The following is a 23,590-nucleotide window of genomic DNA, read 5'->3' as shown; positions in this document are numbered from 1 at the left end:
TGGCCTGGGAGAAGCAGGAGATGTTAACTGAGGCAATGGAAGCTCAGCCAAAAAGCCAAAGAGAGTGTTATAGAGACTACCTGCACACAAGGCAAGCTCAACTCCAAGCCAGAGAAGAAACTCAATTCCTTGCCAAAAGAAGATGCTTGGCTCTCCACACCCTTCCCAGAAACCTATGTGCATGATCTTCTGTTATCATGCATTGTGCCTAAAAGACATTGTAAGCTCCATGGTGCAAGCCAGAACTTATAAATCGAAAAGGATCAATTCTGTGTCATGTATGAAATCCCCAACAGTCTCTAGTTTACTTTGTAGACAGTTGTCTCGTTTTTTTTTTTTTTTTTTCATTCATACATTTTATTTGTGGGCTTTACAGGCCATTTATACTTCATATATATTTTTAATGTAATTTCTTTATTGAGTCTTTGAGAATTGCACATCATGTACCCCAATTCTGCTCACCTCCCAGCCCCTCCATATTCCCCCTACCAGCAGCACCCCCAACAAAAAAAATCAAACAAAACCAAAACAATCAAACAAACAAACAAAACAGCTGAAGTCATCTGTCTAGTCTATTCTGTATTCATGAGTGTATTTCCTCAATTTATATCTTAATAAATTCTGTTACTCATTTAATAGACTCAGGTGGATTGATCATAACAGCAGGGCCAGCTCAGCATGGCCCTCTGATTCCATCACACATGGTTACTATGGCCCTAAGACAACATGGGTCACAGACTTCAACACAGACCCTAGCTGCAGCAGGACTATGGACCCAGACATGGTCCTGGGCCTGAATGACATCCCAACCCCAGATGGAAGCACAGGCCACTCAGATCAGGATGGCTTCAGGCATCATGACCCCTGAACACCAACAAGGCCACAGGGCATAGCCATGACCCCAGACCTCCATGCAAGCCCTGGGGACAGTACAGACCCTGGCTGTGGCAGGACCCGGAACCCAGACATGGCATTTGGTAGCAGCTGGTCTAGATGCCACCATTGCCCCAGGTGGCAGCACAAGGCACTCACATTGGCATGATCCCAGTGGCAGCGAGTGTAGCCCTTCGACACTAGCATGGCCCCAGATCTTAGACATCCACATGGTCTTTGATGGTAACAGAAACCTCAGACATCAACATAGACCCTGAGTGCATCTGGGCCATGGAACCAGACATGGTCCCCAGCTGCAACTCTGGCAGGGACATCACCTTAGCACTGGGTGGTAGTGAAGGCACTCAGATCTACATGGCCCCAGTGGCAGTATGTCTCTTGGCCATCAACATAAACTCAGGTGGCTGACCTGACCCCAAACATTCACAGGGTCTCAGTGGCAACATGGGTCATGGACCTCAACACAGACCTCAGCTGCAGTAGGACCACCCCAGGTACAGTCCTTGATAGCAGCCTACATCCAGATATCACCATGGCCCACATGGCTGCACAGGCCATCTAGACTAGCCTGGCCCTGGTGGTAGCATGGCCCTTAGACACCAACACAACCCCAGGTGGTAGCCCAGACCCCAGGAATCTGCATGGCCCTCGTGGTAACAGGAGCCTTGGACATTAACACAAACTGGGGCTGCTATAGGGCCATGGACTCAGACATGGCCCTCAGAAGTCTCCAGGCAGGGATAATACCATGACCCTTGGTGGCAGCACAGGTCACTCACATCTGTATGGTCTTGGCTCCAACAAGACCACAGGTTGCATCTCTGATCCTGGACAACCACAGGACCCTCAGTTGCAACAGGAGTCACAGACCTCTATTCAGACCCTGGCTGCTAGAGGGCCATGGATCAAGACATGGCCCTCAGCAGCAGCACGGATGACACTATGGCTCTGGATGGCAGCATAGACCACCAAGAACAGCATGGCTCTGTGGTGGCACAGCTCTTGGACACCTACATGTCCATTGCTGGCAGCCCCAGACACTGGGCATCCTTGTGGTCTTTGGGGGCAACATGAGCCATGGATGGCCATACAGACCCTGACTGTAATAGGATCAGGGACCCACACATGGCCCTTTGCAGAAGCCAGGTCTAGATGGGAGCATGGCTTTGGGTGGCAAGAGGGCCTCCCATATCAGCCTACTCCTCAGTGCCTTCATTTCTTCCATTCTGTCTCTTTCTACAAAACATGAATCATTCAGTTTCCCTTTCTCTCCCATTTCTCTGCCACATACTTGCTCATCGTAATCACCTTTGGATGGCTTGCACCCATCTAACAGTTGCTTCACTTTTTTAGCACATTGCTTTCAGAACCATCTTATCCTCATATGTTAAGTAGATAGCTCTCATTCACTGATGATGCAACAAACCCTGCATCAGATAGAGATAAGTTTTTATGGGTGTAATTTGCATAGCTCAAGGCAGGGATTTTTGTATTGTTGCAATGCATGCACAACTAACAGAGATTATTGCTCACGTGAGAACTATTCCCATAAAAATACAGGATTTGTAAGCAGCTTGATGGAAAAGGAGATTTTAACCCAAGCACACCCTGGGCTTATAACCATTGCCAGTTGGAATTTTTAGTTATTTCCATGAGAAGAATGCCATATTAGTAGCAGGTTGGAGAGACTAAGAGATCATTTATAGAATGAAAGTCCTGAAGGTCTATCAGAATGAATCTAGTCTTGTTCTTCCTGGGACACTGAGATTTATATAATACAGTGAGTTGACCAAGACCAAGCAGAAGTGGGGAGTATTGCTGGGGCCAGGGGACTGTTGTTCTGACCCCTGACAGTTAGGGCTTTTTGTTGTGGCCATGTTTCCCAATGTGTTCTTAACTCATTTATACAAGAGTTAAAAACTAATCTTTTTTTTTTTTTTTTTTTGAGCTCAGGATCGAACCCCGGGCCTTTTGCTTGCTAGGCAAGCTCTCTACCACTGAGCTAAATCCCCAACCCTAAAAACTAATCTTTAAAAAAAAAATTAAAAAATAAAACAGCTAAAGGAAGTTTGGACTTGAGTCTCATCAGATAGACTAAATAAAGTACACTAAGGTCATAGATTAGCCACAAAATTCTAGGTATTGGACACAACTGTGGGGACTGTGGGGAGAACAGCTCTAACCTGCTCCCACCTATCAAAGGGTTCTTGGGTGGAGGAGAGAGGAATGAGAAAATATCAGATAGAAAGATAGGCTTAGATGATAAGAAAGACAGAGACACAAGATAGTTTTGGGAGGGCCTGGGTCAATACCCAACAGCTTTGAAATTTATTCAAAAGGGTTTTTTACAATATGCCAAGGGGAGAGGCAAAAGACCTCCCCTTACAAGATCAAAGCACACCACACAGCCAAGTGCAGAACCTTCCAAACACCTGTTAAATATGCCTGTGGCCAAATCATCTCCTTAAATAGCCCTGCTGGGTAAAGCAAGCTCAGATTCTGTGACCCTGAGGAATCTGGGCTCCCATACACAATGAGTAATTGTTTCTCCCTTTCTTTCTGTCTAGTGAAGCCATCAGGACCCTGTTCTCTATGTCCATTGTGAGCTCAGGCAGATGTAGGTTCCCTTGTCTGGTAGCTGCAGTCTCAGGAACTTGCAGGATTTATGGTTCTGGTGGTGGCATTTGCCATTTTCAATGAGAAATACTACAAGATACTGAGCATAAAAAGAATAATAAAGACATGTAAAATAGTTTTTGGAGACAGTCTCACTTAAAATATTTTGGGCTGATCTCCAACTTGGTATGTATACCAGGCTAGCCCAGAACTCACAGAGATTTGCCTGTCCCTGCCTCAGCCTCTTGAGCATCAGGTTAAAGGCATATGTCACCACACTCTGCCTTAAAAAATTCTTCCTTAAGGATAGTACTAAAATAAAAGATGACTTGGAGCATTTTCTCATTGAGATAAATATCATTATCTTGTAGATAGAAACCTGAGACTTGAGACATTAAGCTCGTGAACTCAAGGGATCTTATTTGGTAAATGTCCAGGAAGTGGTCTGATGGGTAAGTCTCCTGTACTGTTGTTTTCACTGTCAGACTAGACTTTTCCAGGTGATGCTGGTGCATAAGGCCATTGCCTTTTGCCTTCATTGCCACACTGATGGCTTTTTATACTTGTATGATCATTCTATCTCATTTGAGAGTAGCCCTGGGAACTTCTCCCTTGATGAATAGTTACTGTATGTGAACATACTTCACATGTTCAGAAAGAAGGAAACCCACAAATGCTCTTATTGTTATTATAATTATGTATAGTTGAAGACAATGACTTGGAGGATAATAGGCTCAACTTTCCCTTTTCACAGGAAACCCTGTGGACTTGGATCAAAGTCAGGGCAGAAACAAAGCTAGAGTGCTTGCTGTAGGAGCTTGCTGCGGTAATTGCAGATTTTGCAAAAAATGGAGTCCAATAAGCATGACCAAGTCAGCAGAAGACACAAAATCTATGAAGAGAAAATGGTCTGAGTCTCCGACTCAATAAAGAGAAAATGGACAAATCTTTTAGTCACAAATGCCACCTGACTTAGTATTATTTACTCATTTATTTTCTCATTACATTGTTCTAGAATATGAAAACATCAGACCAGTTCTCAACTTTCCTCCAATTACATTCCAGAGAGATGCCTCCCTGTTTTGCTTTCTCTTTCTGCAATCTGCTCCCACAGATGCTGTGTAATAAGTTGGAGCCTTTGGATTTCCCTTGTCTATAAACTTTCCCACCTCACTTCCAAAGACTTAAGGAACTTTCCTTTATTTCTTTGCAAAATACTTCCCGATATAAAGTACTTCCTTGAGTGTATTTTAATTTAACTTATCTGCTGCCTTTTGTTTAAGACATGCAAACTTCATCCATCTCTCCTGAGTAGCTGTCAGGATAACAGAAATCTCACAGCATTGTCCTCCAGCAGTTTTGAGACATGAACTAAGGAAAGAGTAGGAACAGCCTATTGCAGTTCTGACCTCCCTGACACTCTTGAAGATGGGCAGTGGGGAAAGTCCGGCATAGTGGTGCTGTAGCAGAGTGTACCACACGTAGAAGACGTGTCACTACTCACCTAATTGCTAGGGTAGAACTCTTGCTCCAGGCTGGTCACAGTGAAGTCCAGCCACCTCTTTACCGTATTTCAGGCTGGAGTATTTTGTGACATGAGTAATGTTTCCTACAATGCTCACCTTTCTTTTGCTCTAGGAAGAAAGAACATAAGAACATAGAACATGGACAGTTAAGATGAGCACATGAATCCTAGGAAAGGATGACCACATGAAACTCCTGGTAAGATGAGTTCACCAAAGGAAGTAAGTGTGTGAAAGCTACTGGAACCTTGTCCAGGGGCTGTTCCCTTTTTACAGTGACCTTTAACTTAAAAATGACAAGATCATACTGTTTATCTATCTTAATACAATGTTTGATATATGATTTGTTTTATAAGATTATAAAATGATGGTCATTTTAATATATAGTTATCAATACTAAATAGATCAAATCTTTGAGAAAAAAAAACTATCATTCTAATATTCTTTCCCTGCTAAAGGGGAGAAAATACCAGGTCTGTCTTGTGTATTTTGTTTGGAGATATTTTGGGCATACGGTTTTGGTTTCTCTTCTGTAGACATGTCTACAATCTCAGAAATGAATTTTGTTTCCTCATATTTTGTTCTATAAAAAGAGGACACACATTGTCATTGTTACTGATGCATAATAATCCCAGTGGAAATGTTTATAAATTAGTGACTGTGGTGGTTTGGATGATATGGCACCTATAATCTTGGGCATTGGAATGTGTGCTCCCCAGTTGGTAGCTCTGTTTGGGCTGACATAGAAGGTATGGTATAAAGTGTAATAGAAACTTCTCAGTGAGAAGTCACTCTGCACACTTAGAGATGAAGGGAAGCTCCTCACTTAAGTCCCGGGCTGACTGGGGCTAAGGTGCAGATAAGAGTCAGCATTGAACAGAGGATTCTACTAACTTACACTTTAGACTCTCCACGAACACTGCCATCCTTCAATCTTTTTCAGGTCCTGTCCCAGGTTACAGTTTGAACAATTTTAAGAAAGACTGGAGACAACAAGGCTGGATGCTTAGGCCAACTGGAGATTTACACAGCAAAGGTATTACATGTTACCTGGATGATTTTAATTACACCAGTGTTGTGTGTTTTTGAATAGTTGTTACCCAGGAAGGTCATCTTGTCTCCTTGGCAGAATTATGGTTTTCCTGCTAAGAGCACAGGGGACTTAATGGCAGAGTTGGACTTAATAAGATGGTTGTGCCTCTACAAACTCCACCTCACCCCATTAGGGGTATGTCTTGGTATCTTGGGGGATGGGTGTAATGGCTGGTCAGTCCTGGTGAATAAACATTAACATCCTAGCATACTAAATTTCCCTTATTTCATACAGGCCTGGTTAGCATACTTCTTATCTTGGAAGTATTTTAGAGGCCATGCTTTCTTAGCTAAATTCCATTTGTGTGACTTAATGTCTCCTAAGCAAATCTAGTGAGTCCTTTATAATATCAATTCTATCACTTTGAATTTCTTCTACACTAGGAAGAAGGATGTCACTGAGACAGGTTTCCAGAACATAAAAACTTTAGCCACTTGGAGTCTACTATCTCTGCTTCCTTCCTGTAGTTTGAGATGTGAGCCCACAACTGGTCTTGGCTGCCTTGCCCAGTGCTTGCTGCCAATCTTCCCCGCTGTGATGGTGGAGAGCCTTATCCCTCTGCAACCCTAAGTCCAAAATGAACCCTTCTATAAGCTGCCTTGGTCATGGTGTCATATCACAGGCATAGACAGGTAATTAAGACAGTAGTAAATGTTTAGATCATTAATGTATTTGCTGCCAATTATCAATCCAGTGTCTAAAACTTGCTCTTATCTTAATAGTATGATCCAAGGGTCATTGCCACAGAGATGTTGTTCACCAAGAACTCAAACTTGTCTGATTTTCCATCTGGATTTCTGCCAGGGTTTTACTGATATTTCAAGATCACAAATGGAATGAAGGATTATTTGTCTGCACAGACACCTTTTTTATTTCCATGACTCTTGATTTACTAATTGCCATTGTTTCTGATCTGGTGTATTTCTTGCCTTTTTTTTTCTTTATTATTATTTGTTTTAAATTTTATACATCAGCCATGGGTTTCCCTGTCCTCCTCCCTCCTGCCCCCACTCCCACCTTTCCCCCAGCCCCTCCCCTCCATTCCCATGTCCTCCAGGATCAAGGCACCCCTGGGGATTCATTTAAACCTGGTGGATTCAGTACAGGCAGGTCCTGTCACCTCCTTCCAGACTGAGCAAAGTGTCCCTGTGTAAGCCCAAGGTTTCAAACGGTCAGCTCATGCACTAAGGACAGATCCTGGTCCCACAGACTGGGTGCCTCCCAAGCAGATCAAGCTATTCAATTGTCTCACTTATCCAGAGGGCCTGATCCAGCTGGGGGCTCCACAGCCTTTGGTTCATAATTCATGTGCTTCCATTCATTTGGCTATTTGTCCCTGTGCTTTTTGCAATCTTGGATTCAACAATTCACGCTCTTGCAGACCTTCCTCTTTCTCGACAGTTGGACACCTGGAGCTCCACTTGGGGCCTGGCTGAGGATCTCTGCATCCACTTCCATCAGTTATTGGACAACAGTTCCAGCAGGACAGTTAGGGTGTTTAGCCATCTGATCACTGGATTAGGTCAGATCAGGCTTTCTCTCGACCATTGCCAGCAGTCTACAGAGGATATATCATTGTGGATTTTTGGGGACCTCTCCAGCACTCTGCCTATTCCTGTTCTCATGTGGTCTTCATTTATCATGGTCTGTTATTCCTTATTCTCCCTTTCTGTTCTTGATCCAGCTGGGATCTCCTGCTCCCTTAAGCTTTCTTTCCCTCAAATCTTGCTCTTCATTACTCCCACTGTCGTACAAGTTGTTCATGTAGATGTCATCCATTTCTCTGTCATTGGGTGATCCTTGTGTCTTTCCTGGGGTCCCATTTTCTAGGTAGCCTCCCTGGAGTTGTGTAGCAGTCTAGTCATCTTTGTTTTACATTTAGTATCCTCCTATGAGTGAGTACATACCATGTTTGTCTTTCTGAGTCTGGGTTACCTCACTCAGGATGATTTTTTCTAGATCCATCCATTTGCCTGCAAACCTCATGATGTATTTCTTGCCCTTTAAAACATTTCAGTGTGATATTTAAGAGACACTACATTCTTATTAGCGATCCAGAGCCCACAGTGCTGCCTAGTCCATGACTGTGATGTCAGTTCAAGCTCTCTTATTCTGAATTCTCATTTATACTAGTCAGCTACATGCCCTGGGGGAAAACGTTATTTTGCTCCTTTTGTGGGAGGGTGATGGGATAGGGACACTAGGGGGAGATAACAGTAGATGGATGTGATCAACATACATTGTGTAAATGGATGAATATTTTAAGCAATGAATAAAATTATTAATAAAAATAAATTTAAATTAATAATGAAAAGATGATTTAGAAGAGAGAGACACTGATGCCTTCCCTCTCCATTTCAGTCAATGCAAACAATTTAACACTCAAAAGTCTGTTTTGTTTCCTTAAAATGGAGATACTAATGCTATCTTCTTCATAGTGCTGCAGAAAACCTAAGTACAGCTCTCTATAACTGACTTGCACATAGAAGTTTCATCTCTTTTCTGAAACAATGCCTCTGATGTTATGGTAGAAATTTTGTTCAATTTGATCTAACAATGGTGTTTGGTAGAAACCTCAAATTCCTCTAATTGCTTCCTCCCTAGAATCCTGTCAAGACAAAGGCCATGAGCATCATGCAGTTTCTCTATGCATATAAACTTTGACTCTATCTCCATGAGTTAACATTGTGTTGCATACACTAGCTGTGAGATGTTCATTGTGTCAGTGAGTCTTTTTGTGTCTGTGTTCTGATCTGTAAATGTTCATGTTAACATGTTGAGGGAACCAAACAAGTTAAGACTTATAAGGTGCTTATAACAGTGTTTTGCAAATATGGTCATCCCCAGTGTCTAAAGAGGATTATTTCTAAGACCGGCCAGATAAGCTCTTTATATGAAATAATGTAGTATTGTCTAAAAATTACTTGCCCATATCCTTTAATTATCTATAGGTTACATATTATGTTCAAAACAATGTAAATGTCTCCTAAATAGCTTTAAGGTGTGTTATATTTGTAATAATAAGTATATGTTCAATGTAATATTATCTGTTATCAAATTTTTAAGATGTATTATTATTTTATGTATACACATGTTTTGCCTGCATGTGTGCCTGTGTGCCACATTTGCATCTGATACATGCAGAAACCAGAGAGGGTGCCAGATTCCCTGGGAGTGGAGTTACAGATGGTTGTGGGATTCCATGTGGGTGCTGGAAATCAAACCCATGTCTAGAAGAACAGTGTTCTTAATTGCAGAGCCATCTCTCCAGCTCATGTTTTCAAATATTTTTCATGCATAGCTGTTTGAATATGTGAATGAGTAACCCACAGAAATGTTAAAGCCAATTTTGCAGCCATCTCTAGTAAAAGGAAAGAATGTAAGTTGCTGTTAGTCTATGCTTGGAATTCCCAATTATGATTGGAATCACACTGGGAACTTTTATTGTGTTTATATGTAGGGTAGATGTACAAATATTGTCATGTATTAGATCATTTAAAATACCTCCAGACTCTGTGAAACACTTGCTATTATCTTCCCTTTATAGATCTGGAGGCTAAAATTCAGAAATGTTAAGCTCTGTCATATGCCCAACACAAATAAAAGAAAATAGTAAAACTACAGGTGTCTACAAAATTTCCTAGCTTCAAAATCCAAATCCCAAGTAGGCTCACCTATATCCCAGATACAGTAAAAATATTCCTTTAAAAAAAAAGATGGCAGATTATGTGACAAAAAACTTAAAATGCTGATGAGGAATGGTATTTTAAAAGAGAGTATCAGCTATTTTCCTGCTGGCATTTTTTGTCCAGTTAGGAATAGAAGATAGGACAGAAGGAAGGGAGGGAGGGAGGGAGGGAAGGAGGGAGAGAGGGAGGGAGGGAAGGATGAAAGGAGGGAAGGAAGGATTAGGCAGCCACACCAGAACTGCTGGGTAGTGCAGCCGCTCTACTTCTGTCTAGTGGTAATAAGACAACCAATTTGAGCTATAGCATATGTAAAAGGCTCAGGAGTAAGTCTCAGTACTAGACCAGGAGATTTTTTTTTCATGAACTTTACAAAGTTAAGGTGTCAAACTCATGTAGTTGAAGACCACAGAAGGAGGAGGAGGAGGAGGAGGAGGAGGAAGAGGAGGAATGAGCTCAGCATGTCACCACAGGTGACAGCAGCTTTTAAATGAGATTGAAAACAACAACAGAAGTACAGCCTGCAATCCTGGTTTCTGGACAGACTATTGTATTAGTTTGCTTCCTGTTGCTAGTCCAAAGCCCCAAGTGTCAGAACACAGCCAGGAATGGAATCCTGAGAGGAGAATTCTGAGAACTTGTGAGTAAACTTCAAGAGAACAAGACAAGAGTCTTGTGACATCAATTTCTTCAAAAAGAAGAACTGTCCTTGGAATGTTTTTATGTTCCTCCCTGATGTAGCAAATAGGAATGAGTTTGTTAGGGTCGGCGCTCAAAACAGAGAGCTCCACTCCGATATCAGGTCACAAATGAAGCTTTATTTTAACATGAGCTTGTGGGACACCAGTGCAAGGAGTAGCTGGTGACCCCGAGTTTGAGGCTCACAGGCCTTTTATGAGGCAGTTCTACCAGGGCAGGGGAGTGAGGTCACCCAGAGTGCAGACACCTGGACGCCAGATGTCTCCGCGGTCTTTCTTAGAGTCTGGGTAGGTAAACGAATTCCAAGCTTATCTAGCAAGAGGTTATTTGGCAAGCATTCTTCTCAAGCAATTTCTCTTGTGAACACAACCACAAGGGTCCTCCTGAAAGCCTCCTGTTAGCAGAGCATGATGGGCTAACTTTTCTGGTATGGGGTGTGGGGGCAGAGTGCAGTATTTTCCACTGAATCTGCAATTAGCAGAGCTAGTGGGGGGGCTTTGTTTCCCTTACAATGGCCCTTTCAAGTTCACTTCAGTGGTTGCTAGTCCCATGCCTCTATGGAAAAGCATTTTTGCCACATGCAGCTCATTGTTGTGATTGTGCACACAGTGCTCAGGTAACGTTTCTTAACCCTTGTGATATAAATTGTATGATGCTCTGAATAAAGTTGGCTAATGCATGCGACTTTAGTCTGTTACATTTTTAGGCCTTGCTAATCCCAGGTTCAGGTTGCCAACTAGAGTGGTAAACACTAGAGGTTCTGTACTTTTTGTAACAACAAACAAACAAACAAATAACAACAGCAACAGCAACAACAAAACAGGTTTATTTTGTTCCCATTTCTAAAGGTTAAGCACATGTTACCAGCATCTATTCCATCTGTCCAACTCAGTGAGAGCTCCAGGGCACATGAGAAATCCCATGCTGAGATAGGGAGCCAGAGAGGGATCTGAGGTTCAGGTTTACTATTTTATAACCATTCACTCTTGCAAGAACTGATTCATCTTCCTAGCAGCAATGCTTCGCATGACCTAATAACCCTTCACTAGGCCCCACATCCTCAAGGTTCTACTGCATCTGTATCACCCCACACTGAGACCAAAGCTCTAGAACCTTAGTCTTTGAAGAGCAGTCCATACCCAAACCACAACAGACATCAAAATTAAATTAGATTCTTTGAAAAACCCAAGATAGGTTAACTAGAATGTTTCTAATTCTTTTGAAATTAACAATTCCCATTTATAAAAATAACATTATTAAAATTGTGAAAACAGAACACATAGAATGGGGGAAGGTGTTTTTAATTTTGAAAACTTTCTAATCTCTTGTTCCTTACTATAAAGAGTAAGACAAAAAATTCAGAGAACCTAAAAGGAAAGTCAGCCAAATAACTGAATTATTTCATACTTAACCAAATAGAACTTCTGAAATTCCAATAAGCACAAGACTCTCCACTATATTATTCATGAGGGAAATGCAAACTATAATGTAATTCTAGTAAACACTATGAAGGTGGGTATATCACATCATAGGATCTAGCAATTTTACTTCTGTCAGCTAGCTGCCGTTCAGGTATCTGATTTCAGAACCATAAACAGGAGTGTCCATAGAAGCATCACTTATAATATGTAGTGACCTGGAACTCCCAAGTTGGGTAACTGTGCCCTGCTTGCCTGACCTTGACCTTGATGTCCTCCCTAGGCTGATTCCCTGCAGGTCTCCACCCTCCTGAATGCTCACCAGAGGTTCTTTTTTTGTGTATCCTGCATTTGGTGTAAACAGCTTAAATGCAAGAATGTAGAACATTCAGTAGCGAACTTCTGCCCTCCAGGGTTCCTCCATTGTGCTGTAAGCCTGTATTTAAGGTTCCCTCCCTTAAATCCCTGGCATGAATGACTGAATGACTCGCTGTCTCTTGTCTCTTTTTTGATCCATGGCCCCTCGCTCTGACATGGTGAATGGGTGGTGGTAGCTCCATGCGCTACCGCAACAATAATATGCCCAGGACTGCTACACTCATCATCTCACAGCAGCTGTTGTTGCCTACACACAATCAAAGCTAGTCATCATTCTAGCATGGAGTAGGAAGAAGTTCATGAGTCTCCCACCACTACCTGAGAAGCTATAGACAGTTTGTAGTTTCTGGAGAAGGAAAGTAAGTTTTCTTTAAGGGTGAAGCCCCTGGTAGTTGACCACACTCAAGTGGATGGCTCCACACCTATGAGTACACAGACAGAGTATATAATGAGTTCTTAAAAAAGAAAACATAGGGTTGGAGAGATAGTCAGAAGTTAATGGCACTGGTTGCTCTTCCAGAGGTCCTGAGTTGCATTCCCAACAACCACATGTTGGCTCACAGCCATCTATAATGAGATCTGGCGCTCTATTCTGGCATGCAGGTATACATGCAGCTAGAACACTCATATATGTAAATAAATAAACCTTTAAAATACGAAGACACAAAGGCGGGGAAGGAAGGTTGTGGTGGAAAATCTGGGAGGAGTTGGGGTAAATATGATCAAAATATATTGCATGAAATTCTCAAAGAATTGATAAAAAAAAACTTAAGTCCTAAATGCCCATTAATAACATACTGCAAGCACTGTGTCTATTTTTATAGTAGCATATTATGTAACACTGAAAAACTAATGAGCACTAACAGTAAAATGAATAATTCCTAAACTCAGAATGGTATGTTTAAAGAAGCAGACCTATAAAGACAAGCATGGTAAAATTAGATGAAATCCAGGACAGGCATCAATCATCTTGATGAAAGAGTGAGGACAATCCTTTTTTTATCCCTTCAAGGGGATCACAACTAGAAGGAGATCAAAGCTCTGCCGGCATGTCACTAATGTTCCTTTTGATCTGGCATTGGTGACAATGCCGTTCATTCTGTGACATTTATCAGGCTGCTCACCTGGCATTTATGCATGATTTCTGTTGTACCTCAGCACAAAATTTAAAATGGACTGGGTCCCTCACCATCTTATTTGTCAAAGAAGATTCACTTTCCTTTAAACATGGACCTGCTCTGTTCTACCTCATGGCTTCTGAAAGAAATCAACTATACACTCACATTTCATTTTGAAAAGAGAAGGAAAGGAGACCTTGGCAGGAGGACTTCTGTGGCACTTTAGAAAGGGCAGTAGCCAATTTGGATGGGTCCCTGAGGCAGTCTGCATTTATGGAAACACTGACATTTTCACCCCTCAGAGCCAACTGAAAGGATAGGGAAAATTGACTCTGGCAGCCTTAGCAATTTCTCAGCTCATCATTCAAAAACTGAAACATTGCCTCTACCAGGAATGCTCTATCCAGACATATGCCACTTCGAAACAGATGGTCAGGTGTCCTGGCTTCCAAGTCATAGTGGATGGCCTGAGTGATGCTATTAGGTCAGGTTCTGATGACTGGTCCAATCATCATTCTTTGTATGGTACCACCATGGATCACACAAGACCATGGAGGAAATCAGTGTGAGCATTTGGGACAAGACTGTTAGTACCCAAACAGCTGTGTGTTCAGCTACTTCTTGGGCCTACACCTTCTGTCTCATCATTTTACTATTTCTTAAATATATTAAAAAGTCACTTTGGTAAAATGATTATTTCAATCATGTCAAAGGTATTTCTGGGTGTAACATTTGGGACCCTCATAACTTGTGGTTCTATTATAAGTTCATCTTTGTACAGACTGTCTCAGAGTCACCCATTGCAACCCCTGATATTGTAAAGGTTATAGACATGGATATGGCACCCCTCATGTGTGGGACACCCACAGTAAAACACTTAAATAATTCTTTGTGAATAAATTAGTTTTCAATAACAATATTAAAAAAATACAATAATAGAAGTCACAAAAGAAATACAGGCAATTAGAAACTTTATTTCTTCGAGTCTGCCAATTATGCCAAAAGAATCAATACTATTAAGCAAATTCTGGTCACAAACATACAAATCCTACACAGGCAACAATTCATAATATTAGGCTTTATTTTCTTGACTCATTGTTATTAATTAAAACAATTTAAATTCAAAGATGTTATTCAAATTCAGTAAAATGTTTAATGCATAGACTGAAATTTGCATTTGTTAAATTAAAAACATTGTACTCAACATACTATTTTACTGTCTTAAACATGATTACAAATGGCCACAAAAAATGACAGAATTGAAAATCTGTTTCATTATTTTCATAAGTAATGTGCTATCCCTCTTTAATTATAATATATTAATTAAATGCAAGAATATGCTGTTACCTAATAGTTAGAGAAAGAAAATGCACAGGAAATAATCCAGTCTACTAAATTGTACTTTTCTTCTCTCAATTCACTTGGATATTTGAGTCTGGAGTTCTCTAAATTAACTGCTTTGAAATGCAATATTTATTAAAAGATAAGTAATAAAAACAGGCTAACCTGAAGCATGCATAAATACTATTAAAACTTGAAACAACAAACACTATGATAAAAATGTTAAAGCCTTGTATAGATAATTCTCCAGTGAGGACATACAAATGGGCAATAAATGCATGGGAAAATGCTCATTATTATTAATCCTAGATGAACTATAAATAAAAAACATAAGGAGATATCATCCAACAACAATGACTCAGCAGAAAATATCAAGTGTTGGCATGGATTTGGAGAAACTGTAACCTCACATATTGCAACCACAGTGGAGAATAGTAGGAAATTATGATGGTTATTCCTTCACAAACTGAAAATAGAATTATCATCCAGAATTCTGTTTCTGGGTATATATTCAAAAGAATCAAACACAGCCTTGGATACATAAGTGTGCAGCCATCTTCACAACAGTACCACGTTCTCTTAGCAGAAGGATAACAAAGAATCGAGAAAGATGCTGTGTAGTAGAATGTTATTTTAAGGTGTGTTACTGTTGTTAATGTTGCATTTGTTTAACTCTGTGAAGCTGTTATGGTGTCAATGGTCTAATAAAGACCTGGCCAATAGCAAGGCAGGAGAAAGGATAGCCAACAGCCACAACGGTGTTTCAGTCTTACAAAGATGGATATTACACCGAGAATCTGGTTTATGTTGTCTTTGGGATTTTTAACTACAGAAAAAGATTTGATTGTAAAAGCTGTTGAGTTAAACAAATATGTAAATTTTAAAGGTACCTTGACTTCAAAATTTGGATATAAGGATATGTTACTTTGGAAAAGAGTCTCTGCTTTTATTACCACAGAAAGCCAGAGGCTATGGATTTGTTCCAGATTAAGATACATAAGGTTTGATCAGCCAAGACCCCCTGAAAGGTCTCTGATGACACCATGGCCCAGATGATCCAACATCCAGAATGATTTCAAGGCAACTGGCTCGGAGGTTTACCCTCATGGACTACTCCATAATCCTAAAATTTTCTTTGTGTCCCCATAAGATACAGTGCCCCCCTCCAGCAGGAAGTAGTAAAAAAAAAACTACACCCAATTTCCCAGAATTATCAACCTGGCTTTGGAGATGGAATTGGCTCACTCCTTCTCTAAACCCAGATATACTGCTAAAAAAATGGTTAAGAGATACTTGTGTCCCAAATCAGAAGAGCCCTCTGATATGGGACAGAGAAAAACCAATATTTTTATTTAAATCAGGTTGATTATAAATGTGATCACTTTCTAAAGAAAAAAAAGGACATATGATATAGATAGAATAGGATAAAAGGGTAGATTAATGAACTTACTTTTAAAGAACAATAACTTGTTTAAAATGTTTTACATTGGTATAGATTTTAGTCTATTGATACAAACTTAAAGTTAATTTTGTTATACTGTATATATATTCCTACTCTCGTTTGAGATATTATGTTTATGCAACTCATTTAGATTGTAATGGATAATTAAGAAATACAGATCAATTAGTCTTCTATGATAGTTAAACTTATAGACATGTTAAGTTTTCTAGTTATACATAGATATATTTCAGATAGACAGGTAATCTTCAAACACTTCAAAAGTCTACAGAATATGGCATTTAAAATATTTTTAAAATTTAGACTTTCTGGACAGTGAGAAATGTCTGCTCCTGGCAGCACCAATTTACTTCAGAGAGGAGGATGGGCATTAAAGACACTTCAAATGAAATTTATCTTCACCTTGGCAAAAATAGCCATTTGGGCGTGAAAGACCCCCCCCCCCCCGGCACCCCTATAGTAATGCTATGTTTGCAAGACTTATAAGGGAACAAAAGACAGTTCCAGGAAATAGAATGGCCCCACCGCAGCCCAGATAGCTGATAAGAAATGTTGCTCAACCCTATGATTAATACTGATTGTTCTCAGCCAGACCTTCGTCAATGCCCTGTTGTGCAAACCCCCTAAGAGTCATTAGAAATTCCCCAGCTTGTGAGGTATGTAGGGGAACTAAGGAATTCAGCTAGAAGGCAAAAGCATAGAGATAAGCAGGCTGTCAGGGGCAGACTGCCTGGCGTCAGTGCGGGAGGGCCAGAGCAGCTGGAATTCTAGATAGGGGTTGAGTCAACACACATATCTGGTTACCAAGGAAACCCACAAACTGCCCTGAGCCTGAATTCACGCCCCATTTGATTTATGCTTATATATTCACGCCTTGTTTAAATTATCCAATCAGAACCCTTTGACTAATGCTTTCCCGCGCTTCTTGCTATAAAAACCCATCCCACCAACCCAGAGGCGCGCAGGTCTTCCGAGAGGCTTTGTTGCCCCAGGTACCTGTGTTTGAATAAACCTCGTGCTGTTGCATCTGATCAGTGGTCACTGCGTGCTCATTGAGCCGGGGGTCTCTCCTGAAGGGAGATCTCTTCGGGGGTCTTTCATTTGGCGAGCCAGCCAGGAGGCAGAGACCCTCTACTCACGGACCACCAACCCACTATCAGGAGGTAAGCCGGCCGGCCTCGGTATTTATGTTTAAGCTCGAGCCGTCCTGTGTCCGTTTTGTCCCTGTGCTGTCTGTTTCTATGTTTGAGTTTTGTTCCTGCGCAGCGTCCAGAGGGACCAGGAAAGGAGGCGGGCAAGGTCTGCCATGAGGCCGGGCCGCCTGATTGTAGTGCCAGGAGAGGAGGCAGGCAGACTTGCCGTGAGGCCGGGCCGCCTGAGTCCCGCACTAGGGTATCTCCCCTAGTGCTCTGTATCGGGGTGAAGCTGAAGGGGCTGACGAGCCCGGACTTCGCTCACCAACCCTGGAAGACGTTCCATGGGAGTCTGAAGTCCCCTTTGGGGCACGGTTTTTCGGGGCCTCCCAGGTATCCGAGGGATACGTGGTGTTGGCAGGGGACGGAGGGCGCAAACCCTCCCAACCCCGGACTGAGTTCTTGCTTTCGGTTTTGCACCGAAGCCGCGTGGCGCGATTTGTTGTCATGTCTGTTGTTTGTCTGTTTCTTGTTTGCTGCCTAATTCTTCTTTATCTAGACACCAGAATGGGACAAACCGTCGCTATGCCCCTGAGCCTCACTCTCGACCACTGGTCGGACGTAAAAGGCCGTGGCAACAATGAAGGAGTCATCATCAAAAAGAATAAATGGACCACCCTCTGCGAGGCCGAATGGGTTATGATGGATGTCGGCTGGCCCCGAGAGGGCTCCTTTAACCTCTCTTTGATTTCACAGGTTGAAGGGAAGATTTTTGCCCCCAAACCCCACGGGCACCCGGACCAGTTCCCCTACATAGCCACCTGGAGATCCCTGGTAGAAAACCCATTTCCATGGGTCAAGCCCTTCCTCCTAGGTCCCTCTACAACCCCTTTGGCTTCTCCCCTGCCCTCCGCACCTCCTGCGATTTCTTCCTCCTCTTTATACCCTATACTTCCCCGCAAAGAGGCTCTCAAGCCTTCCATCCTCCCCCACGACCTCCTAACAGCTGAGCCGCCACCTTATCGCGCAGCACCGACCGTGCCAGCCGCGGGACCGGAAACAGGGGTGCCGGCCATTGGAGGGACAGCAGCCCCTGAGAGGATGGCAACTGGCGGGGACACAGGGGGGACCCCGGCTCCCTCACCCATCGCCAGTCACCTTCGGGCCCGCCGGGATGACACCCCCCTGGGATCCAAGGCCTTTCCCCTCAGAGAAGGGCCCGGCTGCCATCTCCAGTACTGGCCATTCTCGGCCTCTGATCTCTTTAGCTGGAAACAATTTAACCCCCCCGTTTTCCAAAGATCCCGTGGCGTTATCCAACTTGATTGAGTCTATCCTAGTGACCCATCGGCCAACCTGGGATGACTGCCAACAGCTTTTGCAGACCCTCCTGACTGTGGAGGAGAAGCAGCGGGTGTTCCTGGAAGCACGGAAGCTGGTCCCCGGCGAAGATGGGAGACCTACCCAGCTCCCCAATCTCATTGACATAGCCTTTCCCCTCACGCGCCCAAATTGGGATTATACCACCGATGAAGGTAGGGGACACCTACGTCTCTATCACCAGTTGCTCTTAGCGGGTCTCCATGCCGCTGCTAGGCGGCCTACTAATTTGGCCCAGGTAAGAAGCACCATCCAGGGAAAGGAGGAGACGCTGGCCGCATTCTTAGAAAGGCTAAAAGAGGCTTATAGAATGTACACCCCCTATGATCCAGAGGACCCAGGGCAGGCGCCAGGAGTTATCCTGTCATTTATCTACCAGTCGAGCCCAGATATCAGGACTAAGTTACAGAGGTTAGAAGGACTGTCGACACTGAATCTTTCGGATCTGCTGAAGGAGGCAGAGAAAGTATTTAACAAGAGGGAAACCCCGGAGGAAAGGGAGGAGAGGATGTGGCAGAAGCAGGATGAGAGGGACAAGAGACGACACAAGGAGATCAAGACACTGGCCGCCATAGTGTTGCAGGGCCAGGACAGAGAGGGAGTTAGGATGGGAGAACGAAGGCGACCCCCCTTGGAAAAGGACCAGTGTGCATACTGCAAGGGAAAAGGACATTGGGCTCGGGAATGCCCACAGAGACCACAGGGACCCCGACGACCCAGACCCAAGGCTGTGGACCTCCTTAATCTGGAAGACTAGGGGGGTCCAGGCCAGGAGCCCCCCCCCGAGCCTCGGATAACCCTCAAGATCGGGGGGCAACCCATAACCTTCCTAGTTGATATGGGGGCCCAACATTCAGTCCTGACCCATACTGGAGGCCCCCTGAGTGACCGTTCCGCTTTGGTCCAGGGGGCCACCAGTAGTAGGAGATACCGGTGGACGACTGAAAGAAAAGTCCAGTTGGCGTTGGGGCAAGTAACCCATTCCTTCCTACATATACCCGACTGCCCTCACCCGTTGCTGGGCCGGGACCTACTGACCAAATTAAAAGCACAGATTTACTTTGATGAAAGAGGACCCACGGTCACGGGGCCTGGGGGAACCCCTTTACAAGTCCTCGCCCTAAATCTGGAAGAAGAATACCACCTTTTCGAGCCTGAGCCCCCGAAAGAACCACTGGGTGAGATGCAGGACTGGCTAGACAGGTTTCCACAGGCATGGGCAGAAACAGGAGGCTTGGGGCTCGCGCATGACCAGCCGCCCCTCGTCATTTCATTGAAGGCCTCCGCAGCCCCAGTCTCAATCAGACAGTACCCCATGTCTCGGGAAGCGCAGGAGGGGATTAAACCCCACATCCGGCGGCTAATAGACCAGGGAGTGCTCAAACCCTGCCGATCTCCCTGGAATACTCCCCTCTTACCCGTCAAGAAACCAGGCACGGGGGAATTCAGACCGGTCCAGGACTTAAGGGAGGTCAATAAGCGGGTAGAAGACATACACCCCACAGTACCTAACCCCTACAACCTCCTCAGCACCCTCCCACCGACCCATACTTGGTATACGGTGCTGGATCTAAAAGATGCTTTCTTTTGCTTGAGACTGCATCCTCAGAGCCAGCTACTGTTTGCTTTTGAATGGAGGGACCCAGAAATCAGGCTTTCAGGACAGCTGACCTGGACCCGGCTCCCTCAAGGGTTCAAGAATAGCCCAACACTCTTTGATGAGGCCCTCCATGCAGATCTAAACGGATTCCGGGTAGAGCGCCCAACCTTGACTCTGCTTCAGTATGTAGATGACCTCCTCTTGGCCGCCAGGAGCCGGACCGAATGCTTGGAAGGAACTCAGGCTCTGCTGACCAGGCTTGGGGAGAAGGGCTACAGGGCCTCGGTCAAAAAGGCCCAGATATGCCAAAACAAAGTTATCTATTTGGGCTACACCCTGGAGGGAGGGCGAAGATGGCTGACCGAGGCCAGAAAAGAGGCAATTGTCTCAATCCCCCCTCCCAAGGGCCCTCGGCAAGTCCGAGAATTTTTGGGCACGGCCGGCTACTGCCGCCTCTGGATTCCTGGGTTTGCTGAACTGGCTGCCCCCCTGTATCCTCTCACTAAGCCGGGAATTATGTTCCGATGGGAGGAAGAACATCAACAGGCCTTCCAACAAATTAAGAGAGCATTGCTCGAGTCACCAGCCCTGGGCCTACCAGATCTAACTAAGCCCTTCGAACTATTCGTGGATGAGAACTCAGGTCTTGCCAAAGGGGTATTAGTGCAAAAACTGGGGCCCTGGAGGAGGCCGGTGGCCTATCTATCCAAGAAATTGGACCCGGTAGCCACTGGATGGCCCCCTTGCTTACGCATGGTGGCCGCTATTGCAGTCCTGCTCAAGGATGCGGGTAAACTGACTCTGGGTCAGCCAATGACTGTGCTGTCCTCCCATGCGGTGGAAGCCCTAGTCCGGCAGCCCCCAGACAGATGGCTCTCCAACTCCAGAATGACTCATTATCAGGCCTTGCTGCTAGATACCGACCGAGTGACCTTCGTCCCCACAGTCTCCCTCAATCCGGCCACCCTACTACCCCTGCCTGCCTCCTCGGGGGAGCATGATTGCCTCCAGATCCTGGCGGAAGCGCACGGCACCCGTCCAGACCTGACCGATCAACCATTAAAGGACTCAGACTATGTCTGGTTCACGGACGGGAGCAGCTTCCTCGAGGAAGGGACGAGAAGAGCAGGAGCAGCTGTCACCACTGAGTCAGAGGTGGTCTGGGCCTCGCCGTTGCCGGCTGGAACATCGGCCCAGAGAACGGAGCTGATCGCACTCGCCCAGGCCCTCCAGATGGCAGAAGGTAAGAGACTCACAGTCTATACTGACAGCAGATATGCCTTCGCCACTGCTCATGTGCATGGAGAAATCTACAGACGGAGGGGCCTCCTGACTTCAGAAGGTAAAGGAATCAAAAATAAAAAGGAGATTCTGGATCTCCTACAAGCACTATTCCTCCCACGTCAGCTCAGTATAATGCACTGTCCAGGGCATCAAAAGGGGAACACAGCAGTGGCTCGGGGAAACAGGCTGGCTGACCTAACCGCCCAAGCCGCAGCCTCCCAACCACCCAAGGAAGGGCAGCTGATGCTCCTGCAGGGTCACCCGCCACCTAGCAGAGGCCCTATGCCCTACAGCCCTGAGGACCATGAGCTAGCAAAGAAAATGGGGGAGGAATGGGACTCTGAGAAGCAGGCTTATACAAAAGAAGACAAACTAGTCATGCCTACTTCCCATACCCAATACATGCTCAAGTTCCTTCATGCACTGACCCATCTAAGCAAGGGCAAAATGAAGGCCCTACTGGCCGACGAGACTTCTGGGGCTATACTACTGAACCAGGACCAAATACTCCAGCAAGTGACCTCTAGCTGTCCAGCATGCATCCAAGTGAACCCCAGAAAGGCCCACTTAGGCAAGGGAACCCGCCTAAGGGGCCATCGCCCTGGGACTCATTGGGAAATAGATTTCACAGAGGTAAAGCCCGGACTCTATGGCTACCGTTACCTCCTGGTTTTTGTGGACACCTTTTCTGGATGGATGGAAGCATTCCCCACCAAGAAGGAAACAGCCAACGTCGTGGCCAAAAAGCTGTTGGAGGACATTTTTCCCAGATATGGGATGCCCCAGGTAATGGGGTCCGATAATGGGCCTGCCTTCGTCTCCCAGGTAAGTCAGAGGGTGGCCAGATTGCTGGGGATTGATTGGAAGTTTCATTGTGCATACCGGCCCCAGAGCTCAGGACAGGTAGAACGAGCTAATAGAACCATTAAGGAGACTTTGACCAAATTAACGCTTGCAACTGGCTCTAGAGACTGGGTGCTCCTACTCCCTTTAGCCCTTTACCGGGCCTGGAATACCCCTGGACTGCATGGTTTGACTCCCTTTGAAATTATATATGGGGCCCCCCCACCTATTGTGAATTTCCTTCATCCTGACATTTCGTCCTTCGCTACCAGCCCTACTTTAGAGGCACACCTCCAGGCCCTCCAGCTGGTACAGAAGGAAGTTTGGAAACCTCTGGCAGCAGCCTACCGAGAGCAACTGGACCACCCAATAGTCCCTCATCCCTTCCAGATCGGGGACTCTGTCTGGGTTCGGCGACACCAGACCAAGAATTTGGAACCACGGTGGAAGGGACCATACACCGTCCTGCTGACCACACCAACCGCTCTCAAGGTCGACGGGATTGCTGCCTGGGTCCACGCCTCCCATGTGAAGGCTGCTAAGGAGATTGACCCAACCAGCGCCAAGGAGTCCACATGGAAGGTACAGCGTACTCAAAATCCACTGAAGATAAGACTCTCTCGTGCCTGATTCTCCTCCTTACTCTTACCCCTCTCCCAACCCTGGGGTCAGGGCCCCCTCACCAGGTTAAAAAGCTCATTTGGCAAGTTATATCCCAAACCGGGGAGACCATATGGTCAACCACAGCTAACCATGCCCCCCACACCTGGTGGCCACCCCTAACTCCCGATATTTGTCAGCTGGTAGCGGGCCTGGACACTTGGGACATTGCTCATTTGAGTCACTCTGACTTCCCGGTTCGCACGGCCCGGTCAATCAGACCTGGGGGAGGACGAGGCCATCTCCCACAGAGGGGACCTGGATGTATCAATGCAGACACCCGTTGTTCCTTGTCCACTTATGACTTTTATGTCTGTCCCCGTGATGGCCGCAACCGGAATGAGGCCCGTAGATGTGGGGGATATGAGGAATTCTTCTGCAAACAATGGGGATGTGAGACCACCGGCGGGGCCTATTGGAAGCCCAGCTCTAGTTGGGACCTGATAACGGTGTCTAAAAATTATT

Source organism: Onychomys torridus, chromosome 2 (assembly GCF_903995425.1).
Source record: "Onychomys torridus chromosome 2, mOncTor1.1, whole genome shotgun sequence".
Taxonomy (NCBI): Eukaryota; Metazoa; Chordata; class Mammalia; order Rodentia; family Cricetidae; genus Onychomys; species Onychomys torridus.
Note: the sequence above shows the minus strand (reverse complement) of the source record.